Source organism: Pteropus medius, unplaced genomic scaffold (assembly GCF_902729225.1).
Source record: "Pteropus medius unplaced genomic scaffold, Ma_sr-lr_union100, whole genome shotgun sequence".
Taxonomy (NCBI): Eukaryota; Metazoa; Chordata; class Mammalia; order Chiroptera; family Pteropodidae; genus Pteropus; species Pteropus medius.
Window position 1 is genome coordinate 24354536 of NW_024354502.1, and position 24954 is coordinate 24379489.

General features: G+C 39.9%; 1 protein-coding gene and 1 pseudogene across 1 annotated transcript in view; one reads left to right on the forward strand and one right to left on the reverse strand.

Annotated features, from left to right (window-relative positions):
• Positions 1–24954, reverse strand: part of SDC2 (syndecan 2) — a 103968-nt gene that overhangs the window by 61821 nt on the left and 17193 nt on the right. The gene's annotated exons all lie outside the window — the stretch shown is intronic.
• Positions 9504–9612, forward strand: LOC120595841 (uncharacterized; annotated as a pseudogene).

Genomic DNA, 24954 nt, shown 5'->3' on the forward strand with positions numbered 1-24954 from the left:
GTGTGTGTGTGTGTGTGTGTGTGCACACGCACGTGTGTGGAGGGGCTCTGGCAACCAGTGTCTTGGCAAGGGCAACCTCCCAAGACGGTCAGGTGAGCACAGGGAGGCCCTGATGAGAGCTACAGTGTACATTCTGACAGTTTTCCAGGTACTGCTGCTGTACCTGCAGGGGCTTCCCCTTTCCTTCCTCGCTCCATCTTGAGATTCTGAACAGACATCAAACATACATAATCACAGGTGATTTTCATAACGAACACCATTTTTTCTTCCTACTTCTTGACAGTTTGATCTAATTATCTTAATAAAGCTAAATATAATGACTTGTTTTAAAAGTATTCCTTTTGTCAACTCTTCCTGTCAGTATGGCCCCATTTTCCCAACCAAGTTAATAGGTCAGAACTGCTTTGGTTAATTTCTATCATATGATGTCCCGATAAGGGTTAAATTATACCTCAATTCAGAAATGATGCCTTAGAAAATTGGAAAACCTGGGCAGAGGAATGACCCACAACGCTAAAAATACCATAAATGTTATCTAACCCAAGAAAACTGAATGAATGCAAAAAATGTGAGTAGAATGCATTGCCATGAAAATCGATTAAAATCATTTCATATTAGTTTTTAATCACTAATAAACGGTCAGGAAATCAGACTAGGCAACTTAAAAGGAGCAGAGCTCACTCCTCACGTTTCCTTGGATCCCTGTGGTGTACTGCTAGGCAAATATCTACTATATCTACTACATGTGGATTTATAGATGGATGTTTACTCGACTATGAGAAATAATCCAAGATTGCTGTTTTTTTCCTTAAGGTAATTCAGTAATTTTTTAAAAAATACAAATTCAACCAGAAAGTGAGTCAACATACCATGAATCCACAAATACTTAAGTACTTTACCATGTATGTGACCTTACAAAACATAAAATCTAGTCAAGAAGATCAGTAAGAAAAAATAAGTACCCAAAGTGTTTGAAGAAAATACTTTTATATCATCTCATTCATGCTCAGATGTGTTTCATCTTTGAAAACATGGGAGATAAAAGATCTTCCTTTAATGTCACTGCTGTAGGAACTTCAACAGCTCACGTAGGCACAGACACACAAATTCTATGGTTAGTACTGGTTATCACAAGATAATGCCAGGCCCTGCTTTGTCCCCTTACTTAAAAAAGAAAACTAGAAAATGGTTAAAGCATAAATTCAGTCTTTTAGCCAAAATTTATATTTTGCTTACTGTCTTAAGACACACAGATTAAAGAAGAACATCCTAATGATATTCGGGCAGCAAATCCCAAAGACAGCTCAACTTGCAACTGCCTCTCATAAGATCCTCACCGGGATAACTACAACTGATGGCAATCAGACCCACCAAACACTGTGTCCAAAGTCGATGCCTTAGTCAGTGGACTAACAAGGCTGACTCAGCTGGGAACGTTACAGACCTAGCTAGCTGTCTGGTCTAATTGTACTCAATGCAAATACATTTCTTTAGAAATTGTTCTTCACAATCTGAAGACTTGATTGAATTCTTAATATTTCATTCACAGCTCAGCTAAGAAGATCTTTCTGAAATATCAGAGCATGGATGGCTGGAAAAGTTGCCATGGCAACGGCCCCTCCTTCAGCTTTTAACAATTAAGAAACTTAGCAGAGTTTCTACACTTTTCACACTCAACAGAATTTGAGGTAGACAACCCTATTATACAACACAATTTAAAGGTCCTTGAAGCAATGAGGGGGGAAAAAAACCTATGTTTGCTTTAAGGAGATTTAACTTTAGATGCTAACAAGCTTCAGTCAATTCAGCCAACGCAGAAAAAAATCCCCCAAAAGTTAACATTTACAGCAAAGCTTTTTTACTATTTTTAGTATCTTTGGTTTGAAATATTTAATAAATATTTATTTTTAAAAGTACACTTGCATTTTTCATATATTTTTATATCCACATTGTTATTTTTAATATTATAAAATCAACTTCCAGGAATGGAAGCGCAATATATAATATAAGCTTTACATTTAACACAGCCTACAGGAAATAACAGTTTGTGTTATAACCAAGCCTCAAGACTAAACGTTCAGAAACCAATTAGGCCTGAAGTCAGGAGTCACTTGTAAATAAAAAGATTTTAAAGACAAAGCTGACAGATATTTTTAAGTGCATTAGCCCTTAAGGAATTGGAAAATAAACTTTGTTTTTTGTTTCCTATGTTATCCTTAAAATTCATGGCTGCAGATTATAGTCTCACTACAAAATATGGGCTTATTAAAATAGCATTTGAAGCCAGTACAAAATAGCCAAAATATCCCAATGCAAAAATCTTTCAGAATAAAAGTTATTAACTTCTCTGAACACCTAAAGCCAGTGATTTCTGTGGCAATCTTTTTGACATGATAATACCTCATTACTGCCTGATTTGCTATTATTTCCCCCAACGGAGAACCCTGCTAGCCCTAAAGAGTACTGCACTGTATGCATTTACTCGTTTAAGTATACTGTTTTGAGAATTTTCCGAGAACTTTGTGACACTTCTGAGATAGCTGAACACTGTGAGGCCTTGTAAACTTCAGCCTGGGAATCTAAGCAGCCCAAGAAGCTTCTGGAGCACAGGCAAGAGTTCAAATTCCACAGGGTTTAAAATCAGGCTTAGTTTTTCTCTTTTCTTAAAAAAATTAGAACTGCCAGAGCCACTAGCCTTCTCTTCTTACTCAGCATCATTTATAAATTCTTCTGATAAGGAGAGAAAAGCTCACCACCACAGTACAATCTTTTAGCTCCCTAAAATTTATCAAAATGTCATTATAATTAATCAAGTTCTATACCCTTCTTCAAACGGTAGCCCCCCACAAAAGTATTGATAAAGCACCAATATTAGGAGGCATTCTATCTAACACAACATGGAGGGTGCCTCCATTATTTTATAAAGATAGACAGATCGACTGGTTGACTAGCTATTTTATTAGAGCCTGTCATCGACAGCTTGGCCTGGCTACTGAAGATTCTAGTATAAAATTCCTCAGTGAGAGACCTGAGGTGGGATGAACTTTTCAAATAACAATGCACAGACAGGTTTCCAGTAGTCTGGCCAACAGCAGACTCTTTCTCTAAATGCCACAGAGGGAAAGCACAGAGGAATCAATCCTAAGTTAGCTGCTAGAGGCCTGCTTGCCTTCTGACCCAGCACATCTATTTCTTAAAGCACCCACAAGCTTCATGAGGCTAGGGCTGTGCCTGTGTCACCTGCTGCTGCTCCCAGGCACCGAAAGCCTTGCCAGACACACATGAGGCACTCAATAAATACAGTGATGACCCACATCCAGTTGGTACCCAAGAAATATCATGGGCCATAAGTGCAACCTCTACTGGGGAGCATCCAGGCCATGACCTGTCTTTACTTGAGTATTCCTATCCAGAGCTATGGCAGACCTAGTTCTATCTCTCAGGAGAGAAATTAAAAGAAGAAATAGAAGGGAAAAAAGTTGGTGTAAACCATTCTATTTTCAAATATTTCACCCATAAATTAAATTCCTTGAGGGGCAAGTCCTTGTCAACTGATTGCCTTGGTGCTCCCTGTGGACATTTCCAACATGTCCGCGGTTGACAAACACTAATCATTCCTCTTTGGGTTTTCTCCTTCAACATCATGCCTTTGAGCTACATGAAAAAACCATTTCTACATTCATAAAACTGCATAATGTAACACCTACCTGGTGAATGACCGTCTTTTTATATCTTGCCTATCTCCCAAATCAAAGTAGATAGATATCTCACACCCTGACATCACAGAATTCCTACTGGCTGTCAGAATCTCCTATCAACCTGCAGGTATTTTCTTTTTAAGGCGGTCAAAATAGGCCTCAGGAAGTACCTGGGAAGCCGCTCTCATTCCTCTTAGCATCCTTAAGGCCAAAATATGCTGCTGTGGGAGTAAGAGTTACAACAGCATGACACGTACAGATATTCACAGAGTTGCCAAACTTATAGAGAATGTTCAGTTACACTTGAATTTCAAATAATGAATACTTTTTAATACAGTTGAGCCTTGAACACAGGTGTGAACTGCGTAGGTCCATGTATATGTTGATTTTTTTTCAATAAATACTGTAAATGTATTTTCTCTTCTTTATAATTTTAACATTTTCTTTTCTCTAGCTTACTTTATTGTAAGAATACCATATAGAATACATATAACATGTAAAATCTGTGTTAATCGATGCTTTATGTTATCAGTAAGGCTTCTGGTCAACAGCTGGCTAGTAGTCAAATTTGGGGGGAGTTGAAAGTTATACGCAGATTTTTGAGCGTGCAGGAAGTCAGTGCCCCAAACTCTGGCATTGTTCAAGGATCAACTGTATAAGTACATCACAAATGGTGCATGCAACATACTTAAAAAGTGTTTATCTTAAATTCCATTTTAACTGGGCATCCTGTATTTTATCTGGCAACCTTATCAGGGGTTGTAATCTGTTAGTGAAGAGGCAAGGAGGGCAGTGAGGCTACAGATTGTGATGGGGGCGGGACTTGGACAACAAAACTAAATGAGCTTAAAAACTTAGAATGATGCTAAAAAGTTTGTGCGGGAGGAGGGCAGAGGAGGATAAGCTTGAGAACAATTGACTGAAAGTCACCTTGAAAGGCCACTGGTATGAAACAGCCTCCCATGGCCCGAAGATGCAATTTTAAAACATTACTTTAACAGTGATGAACTCAGAAAAGAAAGGGAATATTTACAGCAAACAGTCTACCTTCTAGGCACCTTTCTAGTCTCTTAATACCATATGCCTGATGGCTTACGACACCTCTAGAAGTGGCTCCAACCTGGAAGACTACCAGAGAAAGTACCAAGGCACAGCCCAGGATGTACTCAGTGGTTAAGTGTGGGCTGAGAGCCAGCTTGTCTGCATTAAAACTCCAGCTCTTTCTTTCACACTCTTCAGGGGGAGCACACGACTGAAAAAGCACCATGCTTTCTAGATATTTGTTAGATGCTGTTTTAGGAAAGCCAAAAGCTGGGATCTTTATCCTCTTTTGTTCTACAACATTTCTGCAAAAGAATGACCAGAATTTAATGTTAATTAAGGGAAAAAAATATTTTACCCACATCCCAGGAGGTAGGCTTTCCTTTTTCCCAAAGAAGGCCAACAAAAAACGCCTTCCATAGGCAAAGATTCAGAGGCATCTGGCAATAGTCATACACCAGAACCAGCACCCTAAGAACTCAGGTGACTACTGTTTTTATAAAAGGTGTAAGTCTGAGAGTAGGAAAGTAGGAAGCTCTTGGCTATACCTGAAGGCTCCTACTCATCCCTACTTAATGACAACCCATGGCAGCAATAATAATAATAGCTAACATTTACTGTGGGTTCACTATGTGCCAGATGTCATTCTTAAGACTTTGCATTAATTCAATTAATTCGTGCAGCATGCCTAGCAGGCAGGTACTACCATCTCTCACTGTACAGATGAAGAAATGGAGGCAGAGAGATTAAGGAACTTCAAGGTCACATAGCTGTTAATGGTAGGTGATGCTAGTCTACAACTACATATCTTGAGGTAATGATGGAATGTCTCAATTTGATGTCACAATCTTAACACGCTATAAATTGTCCTGAACTGGCACATTGAGTTTATAGTTCTGTCGAGGAACTGAAGATGAGATGCCATGTTCCATTATGCATTTTGGGTGGCATGCACATGGACATACGTCAGGCTGACCCAAGCCATAATTACACTAGAATCAGTGAATCATCATATCATGGGGTTGAAGGAGAACTTAGAGGTTACGTGAACTGAATCATAGAACTATGCCAGATAACCACAGTTTCTTACTATTTGTAAAGGGCTTAAACACTCGACGGGTGGTAAATAAGGATGGATGGTGATGGTTCACTGTCATACTTAAATTTTCAATCTCCTTTTCCATCTTACTTTCATCTTTTGAATTTTAAAAGCAATGCAACCACCATGCTTACAAGTTTTATACATTAAGTACATTCTTAGTTTATCTAAATAAAATATTTTAAAGTGGATTGGTTGTTTTTTACCTATACTGGACTGTTCTTGGTTTCATAACCTTAATTTTTTTTTTAATTTTTTCTGGCGGTCCAAAAGAAATATATCTGTAATTTACTACTTGTAATTACGTACTTCTCCATACGAAATATGGCAAAGAGCTAAACCTTTTCGGAAAACATGCTCTATGAAAGGCTTTTATGGTCCTCAACATCCTTGAAAAAGACCATAATGAGGCTTTCTATGTAAAAGAGAATCATATGAGACTCCCAGTTTCTGAAATGCTCAAATTCTATCTACCATAATATCACTAATTCATTGTATGACTTTGAACAAGTTACCTCTCTGGGTCTTGATGCTAAACACAGAATGTGTCTCATTTGTAAAATAAGAGGGTTGGATTAGATCATAGATCTCCAACTGGGATGCCCTGGCACAGCTGAGGCAAGATTCTGATGCCCCTTGGCCCTCAGGCAGCTGGATGAGCCCACCCACAATGGAGGCCCCGGATCTGTCACCTCCAGCCAAGAGCAGCCATGTGTTTCCCTGCAGTGAGATGTGCAAACCTTTTCAATGTGTGCCACGATGTGAACATGGCTGGGAACACTGGATTAGATGACCTCCAGCTCCATACTAGTTACATTTTGTAATTCTATAATTTTAAGTCATCATTTGCAATGCAGAGCATGATGCTTTATAATTAGGATGCTTTCAACAAATTTGTTACAATGGCTCAAACTGCAAGAAATCAGTTTCACTGTAAGAAATCAGCATTCTTGTAAAAATTAAGTAAATAATACAGTGATATTTACCAGCATTCCACCAATTGGAAATTTCTATCAGTGAATTATCCATGCTCAGAATGTCAAGGCACACTGTAAGATCCTAAAGTGTTATATAAAAGAAAGTAATCTATATTTAGCATAGTTTTAATAAAAACAATATTATAGTATATTCTAACTTTTATAGGTAATTACTATATACTATGGTAACCTCACTATTAATCACTCTAAAATTGTGCTGAAGAATTATAATGACACTTACTCCTAATTCCCCATGTGCCCGCCACCTCCATCATTTAGACAAAACAATCACTCTTTTCAGATAACTAAAATATTTGGAGTCACTGCAAAGTACCTGTTTAAGAAGCCAGAGAAAACAGGGTTTAAACACCTTCAATATCTATAGTGTTTTATCTTCAAAGTGAAGCAAAATAAACATAGGGCAGGAAAAAAGCCCACATTTCCAATCCCCACCTCCAGAAATCGGGTTTAATCTAATAGGTTGGAAAGCTCTAGGCAACTCATTACCAGAAAGATGTAAACAAGCAGGAGGGAGCTGGAAGACCAAAAACAGTAATGACTAAGGAACTAGAAGGGCTGGCATATAAGGAACAAGTTAAAAAAAGAATCTCCTTTGCTTAGCTAAGAGGGCACAAGGGACATACATCTAACTATATACACACCGGGGATCAAGAAGAACAAAGAAAAATAGTTATTCAGTATTGCTAATGATCACAAAGAAAGAAAAAGAGGGAAGAAAGAATTTTGAGAGGAATATGGGGAGGAAAAGGGATAAGCTACCCTGAGTAAGGCGGCTTCTGACTCACTTTAAAGACTGGCCTTCTGCTCAAGTTACTGCTCACACCTTAAACCAGCCTTGAAAATAAGCGTTGAGCAAACAAACCGGGGATGAAAATATTCCAGGATATTTACATAATGAGAAATGGACCCAGGTTTGGTGTTTTATTTTTGTTCGAATCTTAACACTGACAGCCACTCAGCCAACTGTTGTCATGGAGTTTTGAAACAAAATATAAGGATGGCTACAAGTGACATTTTTTTTTCCAGCTGAAAAAAGCTTTATTGTTTCAATTTGGTCAAAGGCATGGGAGAGGGCTCCAGGGTGGTTAGAAGGCTGCCTAATGATTGCAGGGAGAAGCTCAGGCACAAAGCCAACACCACAGGGATACAGAGGGGCCCCTCAAAAGACTGCGCTCCAAAGGCTGCTAGTCATGCTTGAGGCCAGTCTGCGGAGGTTAGTCAGGTGATCGCCCATCTTCTTGATGAGTTTCACCTCCTCGTCTAGGAAGTGGCTCTTCAGGAAATCACAGAAATGCGGGGGTCTGTGCATGCAGAACCCAGGGCCTGCATGCAGATCCAAAAGGGCCTGGTTCGGGTTCTTCTCCATGATCATGGCGGCTTCCATGGCATCTTGAGTTTTACCCTCTACTCCTCTTGGGAAGGCTTCTGCAGGTCCTAGAGGAGGCTGTGGCCACCATGCTGGCTTTGCATCTTCAAGAGATGCTCTCAGTGCTCTGGCGTTGCTCTTCAGCCAACTCAAAGAAGTGGCCCACACCTTCCAGAGCCACATCGTCGTGGTCAAAATAGAAGAAAAGAGAGGAGTGAGTGCAGGAGGCCAGCAGATGCGGGTTAACCCGGTGGAATAATTCTGACGGATTTAAGAGCTCATGGTTGTTCTGCAATAAGGAGTTAAGCTCAAAATAACCTTGTTGGCTGGTCTCAGAGGCCAAGGATGGCTGAGAAGGTTTCGAAGGCTGTGACTGGAAAAGAGGCTGGAGAGTGGTCGGTGGCTGGAAGAAAGGGCGTCCCAGGGTCTGTTCTGTCCAAACACTTTTGAAGCAAGAGACAGCTCCAGGGGACCGCTGAGGGCACTGCCAGCATTTTTTTTTAATAACTACTCATATGCTAAACTCAACCCACTCTTAACACAGCAAATTTGAAAGATACAGAATATTATAAATAAGAAAATAAAAAATTCCCATAAGCCCATCACCAGAGATAATTACTGATAACATTTTGCTTTTCTTCCTTTCTCATATTTTAATATGGCTATTGCATATTGAGTAGGAAGGATGAGTGGTTCATTATGACATCTGAAATTATCTCCTTTTCAACCTAGCTTTTACTTGATTTTAAAACAACTCGCTGCATAAAGGTTTCACGCATTAAGTTTGAATTGTGGTATTTGAATTGTGGTATTTGCACGAATCACTGGGGGAAACAAATGGCTGCTCTTGGCTAGAAGTCGTGTGGCCTCCACCCCAGGCTCTGGCCAGTTACCCTGGGCTCCACCCAGCTGTCCTGAGAGCCAGGGGGCATCAGAATCTTGACGCAGCTATGCGAGGGCATCCCAGTGGGTAGACTGTAATCTAACTCAACTCTCTCATTTTACAGATGAGTACAGTAAAACCCAGAGAGGTAAAGTCGCTTGTTCAGCATCACACAGTGAATTACAATTTGAACACTTCAGAAACTGCAGTCCAGTATGACTTATCTTTTACATAGAATGCCTCATGATGGTCTTATAGGATATTAAGGGTCATAAATCCCCTTTATAAGAGATGTTTTCCCCAATGGGTTATCTCTTTGCCATATTTTATATGGAGAAGTATATGATTAAGAGTAGTTAATTATAGCTATTCCTCTTTGGACAATCCAAGGCCAAAAGGTTATTTAAAACAACAACAAATCTACGGCCATGCTACCCTGAACAAGCTTGATCTCGGAAGCTAAGCAGGGTTGGGCCTGGTTAGTACTTGGATGGGAGACCACCTAGGAGGACCAGGTGCTGTAGGTGTAAAAAATAAAAAAATAAAGGACTGTAAGCTGACAAAGTCCTCACAATCTGTAAGGTCAACCAAGGGTTGCGAGAAAAAAACAACAAAACTAAGATTAAAACTAGGTTTATGAAACTAAAATTAGAGATTATTTTAATTTAATAAATCACACCAGTTTTTATATAGTAATATTCCCAATATAAATAAAATCCAAACCATTTTTAAATTTATTTAAAATTTATTTTAAATTACATTTCTGTCTAGAATGAGTATCAGAGCATATCCTAATGAACACTGAATATTGTATTTTTGAAGTCTTTCCTAATATGATGACAGAACAATGAATATTTGTTTTTGGTGTGCATTTTTTTTTTTATCTTAGTGATCATTACTAGTCATTTGTAATTTTTCAGTAAAAGGAATAATTTTAAGTATTCAAGTTGAGCAATCACTGATAGTTTCTTGCTTTCAGGCTTAAAAATATATCCTCTTTCAGAGATCAAATATGTTTTTAGTTTAGGGCTTTAAAAATATATATTTAAGTCCAATACATATAAATATTTTGGTGTATGACCCGAGGCAAGGATCTAAATAGGTTTTTAAAAAATACAACTCACAACCTCCTTTACCAGATAATCTGTACCTTTTGCCAGTGACTTATATAATTGTTATTCTATGCACTGAAAAGTTTTATGAGGTGCTATTTTGTTTGAGTGTATATTTTTATACTCACATCATCCTCTTTTATTATCATAACTTTATAATATGTTTTAATGTCCAGTAGTACAAGTGGCTGCCTCATTCCTTTTCCAAACTAAAAAAGATATATATACTGTATGTATAGAGTGGGGGTTGGGATGCTGACCCCTGCAGTCAAAAATCCGGGTATAACCTTTGACTCCTCAAAAACTTAACCACAGTTGACCCTCGGTATCTGCAGGGAATTGGTTCCAGGATCCCCCCAAAACAAAATCCACGAATGTTCATATCCCTTATGTAAAATGGCTAGAACCATGCATAAGGTCAGTCCTCTGCATCCACTGATTCCCAACCATGACTCCAAAATACTGTTTTCCACCAGTGGTTGGTTCAATCCACGGATTTGAAACCCAGGGATTAGGAGGCCCAAAGGTATATTTATTGGAAAAAAAATGTACATATAAGTGGACCTGCGCAATTAAAACCCATGTTTTTCAAGGGTCAACCGTATATATGTGTATGCACCTATATGCTCATATACTCTCCCTGATGAACTATACAATCAGCTGAAAAATCGACTTTTTATTAAATTGATTTTTGAAGACTACATGCAAAGATCCTTTAACATCTTAGTTTTCTCTGGTTACTTAGCATGAATTATTGCACTCCTGTTCCAAACATTCAATGCCCTTTTACAAATGTACCCTACTGATGTGTCCCAAATATGTTGATTCCCAGGTCGTTTGAGACCCAATTAAAATCAGGGGGTTTTAAAACCCAACGAATCTAACTCCATCTGGAAGATTAGAGCTCCCACTTGAATAGCCCGCAGGGCTGCCATGGAGGCCCTGGGATTTGACAGAGTAGAGGCACACAGGGTTAACGTTAGGTTTAGCATGAGGGCGAGAGTTAGGGCAAGGGTTGAGATTAGTGTTTGGTACTAGGTTAGGGTTACGATTAGAGTTAAGGTTAGGGTTAGAATTAGGTTTAGTGGAGGATTTTACTGGAGGCAAAAGGGAGCCAGTGAAGGGCATTTAGGTGGGAGAGTGCCATGATAGTATTTGTTTTAGGAGGACAGAGATAACCAGCAGAGTGGATGGCTAGTTAGTGTTAAAGCCCCCAACAGAGGCAGGGAGAATGGTTAGAAGTCTCCTGTGGTACCTGTCCAGACAAATAATGACAAGGGCCATAGCAATGAAAAACAAAGAATGATTCCAGTGGTATTTGTGATATTGCATTTTTGTCTCTATTGCTACAGAGGGTGCATTCGAACACTCCAGAGGCAGAAATAATGAGGCTCAGGAACCTGCCATAGTCTCACTCCCCACAGGTCAACAGCACACCTTCCCTCTCCCCTATGAGGGTAACACTTGCTCAACCAATATTTACTGAGCCCCTGCTATGAGTCAGGCACCATGCCAACTGCTGAAAGAAATCCTGGACGGGACAGCGTCAAAAATCAGCAGGGGCAATGGAGAATGAATATGACTGACATCCAAAAGCAGAGCCAAGTATTAGGACCTAGAGTCACCCGACATCAGCAAAAGACTGTTGTATGGAGCCAGCACCTTCCCCGGGACAGCCGCCTCTCTCCTTCGGGTAAGTGGCCAGGCCCCCAGGTCCCCCTGCAGATCCAGGTGCCCTGTGAACACCCTTTCAGCCTTCCTCTAGGCACCAGACAGCAGTATCACCATCTCTGTTTTACAGATGGAACAACGGAGGCAGAGAGTGAATCAGGTATCCTGACCACTGGTGCACAGAGGGCCAATACACAGAATCCGATTTTGGGTCCCCGGCTTGACCTTTCATCTTTTTGATGTGCCCCAAGTACTTATGAAGGCCCTTAAAATTTCTCAGAAAAGAAAAGGGAAAGGGCTTTTTCCACTTTTTTGCTGTTTAATTCTTTCCCTGTGATGGAGGTGGGGTTTCCACAGCTCTTGGCACGATCCACGTGCTGTTAACAGGAGACCGACCCCTTGGTGCTCCTGAAGTCTAGAAGAACTTCCTCTCTCTTCCGCCACATTGAAAAGAGACTAGAGACATCTGCTCCGTCTTTTTAAACTTCAAGAAAGGGAGGGAAGAAATGTCTGCAACTGTAAAATATGTGGTCACGCCATTTATTGGTCATATGTTTTATAGCAAGAAAGAAACATTGTTATATGATAACAGGGTAGTTTTAGCAACTGCTTTAAGGAGATCAGCTCTATATATCAAGCATGCAAACTTGTAATTTTTCTTTTGTCTACATAAGATAATTTTTGACACTTTATTTTCTACAAAACTTAAAGTTTACATTCCCTTGAAAGACTCCTATGTTTAAATCCAGAATCACGAATAATAAGTGCATATTAACTGAATTCTAACTTCCTCAGACCCATAACAAAAATAAGTACAAAGTCACTCTGGGGAGGCCTACGGGGCCAAATCACTGGGAAATAACTACAAGGCAAAGAAGCGCCTACCACTGCCTGGCAGCCACGTCCCGAAGCCATGACTGTCTCTAAAATTTGATGCTTAACAAACTTCAGGCCAAATGCTCAGATTGGACAAGCCTCACCTTCATCCTCTCTGGGACTTACTTTCTTCATCTGTGAAACAAGGTCAACGATGCCCACCCCACAGGGTTACTGGAAGGACTAAGTCTGATAATGTGTGGAAAATGCTGTGTAAATTATAAAGAGCTATGCAAACATCCTAGACCAGAGGTCCCCAAACCCCGGGCTATGGACCTGTACCTGTCCGTGGCCTGTTAGGAACGGGCCGACAACAAGAGGTGAGCAGCGCAAAGCTTCATTTTTATTTGCAGCCGCTCCCCAGCACTAACATCACCGCCTCGGCTCCACCTCAGATCATTGGGCATTCGATTCTCATAGGAGCACCGGTCTCTGGTACCAAAAGGTTGGGGACCGCTGTCCTAGACCCTTTCCTCTGGAGGCCTGTGACCTATGACTGCCCCTTTTAGTTACTTAAGCTAGTAGTCTTATTATAATTTCATATACGGAGAAACTGAGGCCCAAGTATGGAATTTTTCCAGGGGAAAAATCCAACAAATCAAAGGAAAGCTCCCAGAAATCATTAAATACCTGGGAATCCAGTTCCAGTAAGATGTGGTCTTAGACAAGTCCTCTGACCCTTCCAAGCACCAGTTTCTCAACTGTCCTAGTTCAACAATCCTGCCTGGAGGGCAGACCAAGAGAGGAAGTTTTTGTTCCCTGAGAGCTTCCTAGAAGGCAGATTGGAGGAACTGGGCCAGTCTTCGAGCCCCAGGGCAAGAATCTTTTCCCTGGGCCCGTGTTGGGCTGCCAGTTTCAGCTCACAGAAAATGGCAGCCCAACAGGGATGGGGAGGATAGGATGGGGGCAGCCTCACCACAGTGAAAAAGGGGGCTCTGATGAGAAACTTGTCCAGTGACCCACGCCGACCAGTCCAGCGCTGTAGGAATCCAGGCCTACCAGCATAACCAAACACAGCTGGGAGGCCGGCTTTGCAGGAGTGGAAAGGGTTGCAGCAATGCCAGGGCAGGTGGCTTTCCCTGGTGAGGGACAGAAGCTTCTCTAGGGTGATCAAGACAGTGCCATCTCCTGTCCTAACTGGCATCGCACACTGACCAGAAGCCTCACCTCTTCTTGCCTCCAGATTGGCCAAAGATGAGACAGAATTCTCTGGGCAAGGGAACAGGCAGCCATGCACACTTGGGAGCACTTGAGTAGAGACTGAAATCATTACTGGGATTTGCATGACGACGGGAGAGAGGGCAGGGTTTCCAATTATTTCTCTGGAACAGGCCGAAGCACAGAGTACAGTTTTATATTATTGTGACTTAATTCCTCCAGTATCCCCAAAGCTCATATGGAAATGCAGGTGACCTGTTAAATAACGGCCAAAGTCTTGTCTCACTCAAGCTCTGGTTCCATAAAAAACAGTAATTGTTGGAAACTCCTCAAACCTCACATCTTTTCAAGATTGAGCAGTAAGCCACACAAAAATAAGAACCACTCACTTAAGTGCACAAATGACACTACATTAAGTCCCATTAAACAACCCAATGAAGTCTGCAGTATTTATTAGGTGTGACCACAGCAGTGCACTGACTTCCATGGGAAAGGAGGAAGAAAGGGAGGAATGATTTTTCTATAATACTCGAGCTGGCTGATAACAGGCTGGTTCATTATTCCCAGCCACCCTACAATCATTAACCGGGCGGTGCTGGGAGTAAGACGAAGAAACCCAGTTCCCGGCCCAAGGAGACTTCCTGATGCTGCCCTCAAAACAGCGACGTTTGGGAAGCCATAACTTCTACATCTGAAACCAGAAGAGCTGGAATATCTAACTGAAATTAGTTCTGACTGGTTTTCATTAAATCTTTTTAGCCAGTTGTCAGTATGCTTCAGAGGGGGAAAAGAAAATTGATCACATGCTCAACAGATGTGGGCCGGAATCAAAGCGAGCGGAGTGGAGCTGCACAGACAGCGAGCAGCAGCTCCCCCAAACAAAAGGTCAGTCATTTATAATGACATCCCCAGAGTGATGTATGTGCACATTAGAAAGTTAAATTTCATGAAAAAAAAAGTCCAATAAAGCCATCAATTTTATTTTTGGTTCATCTGGCTGCAATTTCTGCCTACAGTCATTTCTCTCTAGGAAAACAGCAGCGGGCAGAGGCACCTGGATTCACTTTGGGTCCCTGGTCTGTGAACTATGACATTCCACACATAGTTTCCCAATGCAAGTACTGAAATGCCTGCTCCCTACCTCTTAGCTCACTGTCTGTAGAACATGCCCTGTCCTTTGATGTGAAAGAAAAATCTCCACTTTACAACATGACCCTGCACTGGGCTGCTTTTCTGAAAGAACCTAAAACGCAAGCACCATTTTGGCCACCCTGAGTGTCTGTCGCAACAACTTTAGAGTGTCTACTTTAAAGTTATAAACACTGAGTTTACGTCCACGAAGTCCTGTTACCCTGTGGAGTATTTTAAGGAAAGAGAAATCATTAGCAGAATTCCCTGCAATTATCCTTGAAAAAAAGCTCACCTCTTTTTTTCCGATGGATTCTTGATCCAAATAGTTACGAATTTCTCCATCCTTCTTAAAGTGCCAGGGAAATTTGTTACTAAATACACGTTTAAATCAACATTTTATAACGTTGCTGCTGTTTTCAGTGAGTCTCCTCCCCTTCCTACCAGACACTCTGGGCTATAATAACTGTCCCACAGTCACCTCCTACTGAATAATTACAATAGTGGGCCAATTAAACTAATCAGCTTTCCACATATTTTTATCCGGCTTACAGATGTAAATCTCCCCAGAATGCCGAGAATGAAAGGCACCTCTCCAATAGCACCTAGGACTCCAAGTGTTACTCCTGGAAGAGGCCCAATCCACCAAGGAGAAGCTTAACTCATAACCAAAATTAGTAAGTAATGTTTTCAGACGTGATAGGCATGTAGATTCACCATACAGTCTTCCTTCTTCTTCAAGGAAATCTAAGGGATCACCCGTTATTATTGCTGAACTACTTCTATACTTCAAAACCCAAACTTCATGTTAGTATAGTTTAGCTTGAACAGCAAAACACCACCAAACCTTTTAAAAAGAGATTACAGAGAATAACAATGCTATCCAGTATGGAATTTTAGCTGCTCAGAAATCCATTGTATACATTTTTTGAAGAAGAAAAAGATATTTAAAAGATTTCAAATTCAAAGGTTCCTCACTGTAGTGTAAGCAGTTTACTATGAAGCAACTAAAATAACTCCTTGGAGAAATTTTTCCTGATGAATTAGAATCTTCTGGCTCCGAAAGAGAGGACTCATTTCCATTCAAATGCCAAGTGACAAGCAGCAAAAGGAAAAATTCCACCCCCTGGCAAAAGGCAGCAAGCAGGTGAGAAACAGGCTTCATTTGTGTAAAACTAATCCAGAAATAGACATATACATCCTCTTCCTAGAGAAAGCTACCACCTGAGGGATGTTACTTCTGGTGGAGGTGATCAGTACATATATAGTTTTCCTTATCTTATACGTCCTGAACTCTCTAAATATCCAATTAGATAGCTTAATAATTATTTTAAATACAGATCATAGATCCGTAAGCTATTTCCCCTACCTTGGTAGTCTAGACAGTTCTCCAAAAAGGTTTGTATCATACAAATGAGAATAAGTGCCTTCTGAGGAAATCGCTTTAGTGGCCTCCTTCGATATCATTCCAGCATAATAATATGAGCATTCCTCAATGAGGCCAAGAGCCACTATCAATTAAGGAAACAAAAAAGGAAAGAACTAATGACCTTTTGATACCTTCTTTTGCCAAAGTACCCAAAACTATGTCTTTCGTGAATAAAAACAAAAATAATATACAGCTTTCCCTTCCACCTTAACTTTTCTCTCGTCAGAGCGGGGGAAAAATCAGGTAACCACTTGAAAAATTCACATTCAGGCAACAAGTACTTCAAAAGCTCATCAATCAATAAATAAACTAGGCATGTCCTAATTAGACCATTAAATAAGACATTTCCCAAGGTACAGCTCTAAAAGAAGACCTTCACATTTGCCTACTGTCTCGTCCTACTATGCACTCCAGACCTCCCCTTACCCATTTAAGCTACAGCTGTCACCAAAATCTTATAGAATAAATGTAAAGACATTCCACTATATCTCAACAGAGTATCCTAAATGCAGTATTTTGTTTTGTTTTTCAGAAAAGATGGTGGGTCACAGAAAAGGACACTCAATTCATACACTCAACATAACCTTTACAAATGGATAAAGCAATTAGAAACCCCGCCATTCAAAAACAGATTCCAAATCCACGTGGAATTTTAGTGAAGAAGATCTCCCTGATTTTTCTCTCTCGCTCAGTCAAAACCCTTTTAGGTCAACAATGTTAAATAGTTCCCGTATACCAAACAAAACTCTAACAACTCAATCTTTTAATTGAGCAATCTTTTAATTAAGAAGAGAAAGCATCCAAGTTCGAGTGATATCCTTGGATTTCATGGATTCTTTCCTACAAGAAATTAGCTTCCCAACTCTTAAAAAGAAGCAAACTGGGGATATTGTTACAACCACAAAGCAGGGAAAATTCTCAATCCCCAGCACAGATGTGAAATAAACAGCAACACATTATTCTCAAAGAACACGAGATAACCATCTTCTTTGACAAAGCCTTTTGTAACCTGGACAGCCTTAGGCTCAAAGACCCCACACACGTTCTTAAACACAGATAATGTGAGCCCACCTAGCTTCTCCAGACTACAGGCCATAAATCCTCAGAGACTGTAGCCCTACTCCAGAGCCACAGTTGAACAAAAGACTTCGTTCCATAAACATCCTTCCTAGTTTCCCTCCCGACACCTCTACAATATGCCTGTTCTGCCTTTGAGAATCACATATAAAATTTACTGGAATAATCTATTTACTGGTCACTTATTAAGATTTACACACTGATAAAATTCTACCACATAACAGAAAAATCTGAATATGCTTGGACAGTCTATAAAAGGTGGTTAACACATAACTCCAAAAAGCTTTTTTAAAGTTTCTTCTCTTTCAGGTCAATTTTCCAACATATACAACATATTATTTATACTGATGTGAGAATCATATTATCAGGAATATGGCACCTACATAAAACAGCTCTAACTTGGGAAAAAGGAGACCTGGATTTCAGCTCTGACTGGTTCTCTTTGTGCAAGTCACTTAACTTCTCTGAGCCTCTGCTTCCTCATCTGTAAAATTACAGGCTCTTAAAAAGGCACTTGCAGTTCCGAAATTCCGAAATTCGGCAATCAGTTTCCTTCCTAGATTGTTCTTTCAAATCCAATCTTCAAAAGCTCCACCTTCTTTTAACCTCCACATTGTTTGGGCTTTTGCCCTTGGGTGTCCAAGGGAAGAGGCTTTTGTTTAAAAGGCAGCCCTGACTTCCCCAGGGGCCCAAGGGTTACTGCAGGTCTCCCTGAGCAGGATGTGCATAATCAAACTCAGACAGCAGCTGCTGAGTTGGAGATAATCCTAAAAAGACTGTTTCAGACCTCCTCCTTCTCTCACAGTGAAATTGCCTGGCACCAGGCCTGTTCCGGCTGTTTGGACCTTATGTTTTCGGCACATTGCAAACAACATCTTCTGTGGATTCAACTCTCAAAATGCCAATGGATTTTTCTGTTTTGCTTTTTCAAGCTGGCTCTCCAGAAGCAGATACTTAAAACAGAAGCACACACAGTATCCACATGCTGAGCGTATACAAACAGCTTAGGATGGGAAAAGAGGCTCTTGGAGGGGCAATGATGTAGGACTTCTCATTAATGGAATTATTACTGCTCCTCTGTTCACTCTGATAAACAATATTTCATGAAAAAGTAAAAGTGAGTGAAGTAGCAAAAATCACGCATTTGAAAATAACTAAATTTATGGATCTCACCCTAATTTCTATTCTGACCTAGTGTTCTCATGAAGTCACAACCTCTCTAGTTCAATTCCATGGCCCTCTAAAGTGAAAACAATTCTACCTTGTTTTCCTAGAAATAAAATGGGGTTAACAGCTTAACTTCATAAAACGGGTTCTGTTAGTAGAGTCAAGAGAGCTTTCTACAATGTGTACTTTTAAAAGTGAAAAAAAAAAGTCTTTAGAAAGTTTTCTTGGCAGGATTCTTATATCAGTTATACCTGGCAAAAGTCATCTTGTTCCAGGAAGTCCTGTGAGAAAAGTGACGATGATGTGTTATGAAATAACAATTATTTACTAACACAGCCAAATTCGTGGCCAGCATAAAATATGAGAAGCGATCAATTTGTTCATGTAATTAATGTTATATTACTACTTCAAAAAAAAAAAAAACCATAATTAGGATTTTAGTTTTTTTCACATAGGAAATGTAACTAAGATTTTTTTCTCCCCAAATTATCCAGGGTAAAAGAGGTAGAGGTATTTTTTAATAATTTGATGCAATGGCGTGTTCTCATAAGACATCTATTTTGTTGTTTTAAAGTTTAAAACTTTAAAACAAGGATACAACTTCTACCCAAATCATTCTTCAAGAATACACATTCTATTTTTATACTTATTCTCTAATAAATATTTATCATTTTGAAACATTTGAAAATTTTCTCTATGACGAAGCATTAAGAAACCATGGACTTGAAACTAATTTAAATAAATACATTTATTTTTTTAAAAAAAGAAAAACCATGGAAAATAAACTCCACCCAAAACTGTCATAATACTTGAGAATTTGAGGACTTTACTAAAAACAAGGGGTGGGGGATTAGCTTATAAAATCAGCTTTATGATTAACTATCAAGAGAACTGGAAGAGTTCCTTTTATCTCAAGAAAGTGGTGAGTGCCACACTTGGGCTCAGCCGCCAATCACAAGAACGTTAAAGCAAATTCACTCTCCTAACAAGGCTCCCTGTCTATCAGGTCTGGTCCCACTGCAGAGGGCACACGTGAGGCTGCCAGCTCCCCACACACACGTGATGTGGGCTTCGGGTTCTCATTGCTTGTACTCAAGGGTTCTGCAGTGAGGATGCCTGCATGGATATTACTGAGAGTGGACTGGTGTTGTGTGCATCTGCTTTTAGGTAGAAGACATAAAAATCAACAAATTATGTAACAAATTAGAAGACAAGGCGGACTTGCACACTGCCTGACTGAAAACAAGATGGACCTCCAAACGTTCCACTCAAAGACTCTGCCAGACTTCAGATCAAAAAAACTTAGTGGCTTAAAATTAACAGCTTAAGAGGTGAACCATATTATTCTTAATTATTATTACCACTATATTCATGTACTAGCTGTGAACAATTAAAAACCTGTATTTCTACCTTCCCACAAACCCAAGAAGAAAACTAAGACATTCTGAAAGAAGTTTCAGCTACTTATCTATAGTTAATTGATCTCAAAGTAAGAAAGTCCCTCCAACTATATCCACAAGGAAGAAGCACACAGTATCACAGCAAATTCTTGTCTTTTCCTTTTTCTTTGTCATGCTTTTCATCATTAAAAATTAAAATAACCCAGAAGCATTATAAAGAGCACACAACAAGGCTTTTTATACATTAAACTAACTTAAGAGAACCGGTCACAGTTGCTTCAGTCCTGCCATTTATTTGCTTGTGAGCCTCTTCTCATCAGAATCAGCAGTAAAATGAGAGAATTAACGGGATATGTCGTCATTCTTTCAGTTTTGCGTGTAGATGACAACGATAAAATGTACCATTTATTTTTAAAGGGTGGCCATGCACACAAATCACAGAATTTCAAGCTGATTGGATGGAAGCATTAGAACCTAATCAAATTCCTTCATTTCACAGCTTTAGACACTCAGGCCAAGAATCTATATGCAGGGTGGATGCCGTTCAGAGCTCACAAAGGTCACTTAACCAAGTCCTTGCTCTCAGGGCAAGGCCAAGACCAGAGAGATCTAAAAATCACTTACTCTAAAACATTGGGCAATGCATTCCATTTCAAGAGGCAGAAAAAAGTAAAACAAAGAGCAAGCCAACCACTCTACTACCTACTCTTTGTATCCCTGGTAAGTGGATTCAACTGAGGCTTGAGGGACATCATGGCCAAGTCTGATGATGTAGTTAATGCCTTAAATTCCTGCTTTTTAATTTGTTCCATTGCCTGACCACTTTAAATTAAAGCCCAAGGACTATACCAGTCAAAACCAAGTATGCTTTAAGATCCCCCCTTCTGCATGTGTATGTATATATATATATATATGCACAAATATATACATATATATTTATTACATAAATATGTACATATAGTACTGCATATATATCATGTAGACAAATGGAATAAAATTGAGAGTCCAGAAATAATTCCTTACATTTATGGTCAATTGATTTTCAACATGGGTGCCAAGATAATTCAATAGGGGAAAAGAATAGTCTTTTAAAAAAAAAAATGTTGGGACAACTAGATACTGTATTTTTTTAAGATGTGTCCCTATTCCACAACATATGCAAAAATTAACTCAACATGGGTTATAAACCTAAATGTAAGAGCTAAAAACAAAACTCTTTGAACACACAGGAACAAACCTTTGCAACCTTCATTTAGGAAATGATTTCTTACATATGACACCAAAAGCAGCAACAACAAAATAGATAAATACGAGTTCACAAAAATTAAAAACTTCTGTCCTTCAATGGACCCTATCATAAGAATGAAAAGCTAACCCCCAGAATGGGAGAAAATATTTACAAATTGCCTGATAAGAGACTTGGATCAACAATATATAAAGAACTCTCAAATTCAGTAAGACAAACAACCCAATTTTAAAATGGGCAAAGAATTTAAAAAGACATTTCTCCAGAGGAAATACAAATGGCTAATAGGAATGCAAAAAGATGCTCACATCCTTAGTACATAAGTGCAAAACCACCATGAAATATCACTTCACACCAAGTAGAATGACTACAATCTAAAGGACAGACAATAACAAGTGTCCGCAAGAAGGTGGAGAAACTAGAACCCTGTGCACTGCTGATGGGAATGTAATTATGGTCACTCTGGAGACAGTTTGGCAGTCCCGCAAAATGTTAACCACTAAGTTACACATGACCCAGCAATTCCACTCCTAGGCATATAGCCAAGAGAAATTAAACCGTGTCCACACAAAAACTGGTACATAATGTTCAAAGCAGCATTATTCACAATAGCCAAAAAGTTGAAATGACCCAAGTGTTCATCGACTGATGAATGGGTAAACAGGATCTGGTAGATCCACACAAATGTATATTCTTCGGCAATGAAGAGAAATACAGTACTAACACAAGTACCAACACGAATGAACCTTGAAAACATTATGCTAAGAGAAAGAAGCCAGTCACAAAAGACCATATCTTGTATGATTCCACTTATATGAAATGTCCAGAATAGGCAAATCTATAGACACAATCTATAAAGACATCAGGTAGAGTAGTAACCACTAGGACTTGGTAGGGATGAAATGAGAAGTGGCTGCTAATGGGTAGTGAATTTCTTTAGGGAATGACAACAATGCTCTAAAATCAGATCGTGGTGACTGTCACACAACTGTGAAAATACTAAAAACCACTAAACTGTACACTTTAAATAGGTGACTTTTTGTGGTATGTGAGTTATATCTTAAGAAAGCTGTTAAATATTATGTACATCAATTGCAAGCAGCATAAAAGAAATCATATTATTTGAGTTATACTGCATGGCCAAATAAATTACCTTTTTAATAAGTAAACAATTTCCAGATAATGAAAGCTAAGTATATTTTGATCCTGAGCTCACTATCAAATTTTGCATTTGATAGAGGAAGACCTTAGACCTGTAACTAAAAAGCTTTGGAGTCTCTCAGCCTAAAACAGTTATACTGTAACTTCAGTGTTTAGACATTAAAATGCAGTAGTGGAAACCAAGAATGGGTATTTTTAACAAAACACACCCCTTCCTCCCCTAAGATGATTCTAATACAGGCCGGGAGAGTTCAGCACTTCGGGCCAGGAAACCCATCATTCTGGAAAGGCTTCTTCTAGAGTCCCTGGGGCTAATGAGCTGTAAACTGGTGGGTGTGGCATGATCACAGGTGGGTAGTATTTTTCACATGCCTCCTAATTCTTGCCATCAATTTCACAGGCATTTGAGATTTTCAAATTTGATAGTTTGTGAGAAAATCATGCTGAGTGAAATGTTAGCCTTTGGAAGAAGAGGTTCATCAGCTTCTTGGGACCTCTCCACCCTGCCCCCCGCCAGAGTATAACAGTTGAGCTATTCACAGACTCATGATCTTCTCAGAGTGCATTCACTTGCCCAGTTTTTAATAGAACTATTAGCTCCCAGGACAACAAAACTATATATCCACTGTGTAATACTCAGAGCCTAAAATGCAGGAAAAAAATCTGCTGGGAATTGTCATCCACAGAACAAGGACAGCTGGCCTCACACCCCAGTTATTTCCTGTCTCTAACAGGTGGACATTTTCCCCTACTGTGAGAACTTTACCTCCTATTCCAACTTCTATTTCCCATATTCAAAAGCAACCTCTATCTTCCTATCTGGGAAGAAGAAACCTGAGCTATAGCAGCTAGATGGAGTGGCACCTCTGAGAGGAAATAGTCATGAAAGATTACTGCATTCTAAGTGACAACCGTAACCAATTTATTTGGCTGACAAAGGAGAAGAGAAGACGATAGAGCAGAATGTTAAAATGTGGCCTGGAATTTTAAAAACTTTATTCCAAGGCATTAGGTAGAAAGGAGGAAAAAATGATTTCCTTAAAAAAAAAAGTAAGCATAGCCATTAAAGAACTACAGCATGCTTGGCTATAGAGATCAACAGGCAACAGGATTTACAAATGTGGAAACTGAGGCAGAAAAGGTTGAGCGATAGTATTTGCCAGAAGTCACCACTGGTTACTGGCAGAGAAAGGCCAGCCTATAAGAACTCAAGTCTCTGGCTACCTGTCCAGCATTCTCTTGTTTCACTCACATTAAAGAAACGCAAAGTGAGTGGTGGCTGGGCAAAAGTAAAGTGGTAGGGATATGGTTAGGAAATGGTTTCTAGCTCCCGTCCTCCTGCCCATCATTTGTTTCAGTGATGTTTTTCACAATGGTCACTTAAGCCTCTTAAAGAAAGCTTTGTGCTCTAACCCAGTGGTCCTCAACCCCGGAGGCCAATCTGTAGCCTGTTAGGAACCAGGCCGCACCGCAGAAGGCGAGCGGTGGGTAAGCCAACAAAGCTTCACCTGTATTTGCAGTAGCTCCCAAGTGCTAGCATCACCGCCTCAGCTCCACCTCAGGTCATCAGGCATTACATTCTCATAAGGGTACTGGTCCCTGCTGTCAAAAAGGTTGGGGACCGCTGCTGTAATCCATGGATTATGGGTGATCATGACACAGCCTGACTGTCCTTGTCCAGTCTAAGAGGAGCTCCTTGGTGCACGTTGCCAAGTGGTGTAGAAGTGAATGCTTGGGGTGGGGGAAGATAAGAGTATCTCCCCATAAACTCTTGACAATTGGGGCAGTGGCCCCTTTCCCTTGATACTGGCTTGGAGACCCTCTGCGTCTTCACTTCTAAAGATTCTCTGTCCCTTCAAGACCACTCACTGAGACTTGAGTTTGACTTATCTTTCTGGTATATACCTCTCTGGCTCACAACAGACAATCAAGGGGCTATTCTACCTGATTGAGTACCTATCAGTCATCTGAAGTTTGAGGCAGTGTCAAATTTCAATAGTTACACTGTCCTCTAAAGTTGGCAAATAGAGGGCTTACCATCAGTTTAACAAACAGTTGGTCCTAGAATGCCATATTCCATCAACTAAGGGCAACAAAGGATGTCCAGTCTCAGACCAAACTATTAGGAAAGGAAATAAAATGTTAAGTTGCTCAGCATTCCACATCAAAATACTGTAAGAATGACAGAATCTAAGGTTATAAGGAAGCTGTAAAGGTCAGCTAATCTCCCAGCCAGCTGATGCTCTGATTCTCTTCTAAAGATCCCAAATAAATGGCCATCCAAATACATGCTTGCTCACCTCCAGGCACAGCCCTCGCTATTTCAGAAACGGTCTATTTCATCTCTGACTGTCTTTTAGAAAGGTCTTCCTTTTATTCAATCAAAATCTGTCTCCTTGGCAGCTTCCATTCCTTTCATTCCTGATTGTCCAAAAGAATATAAG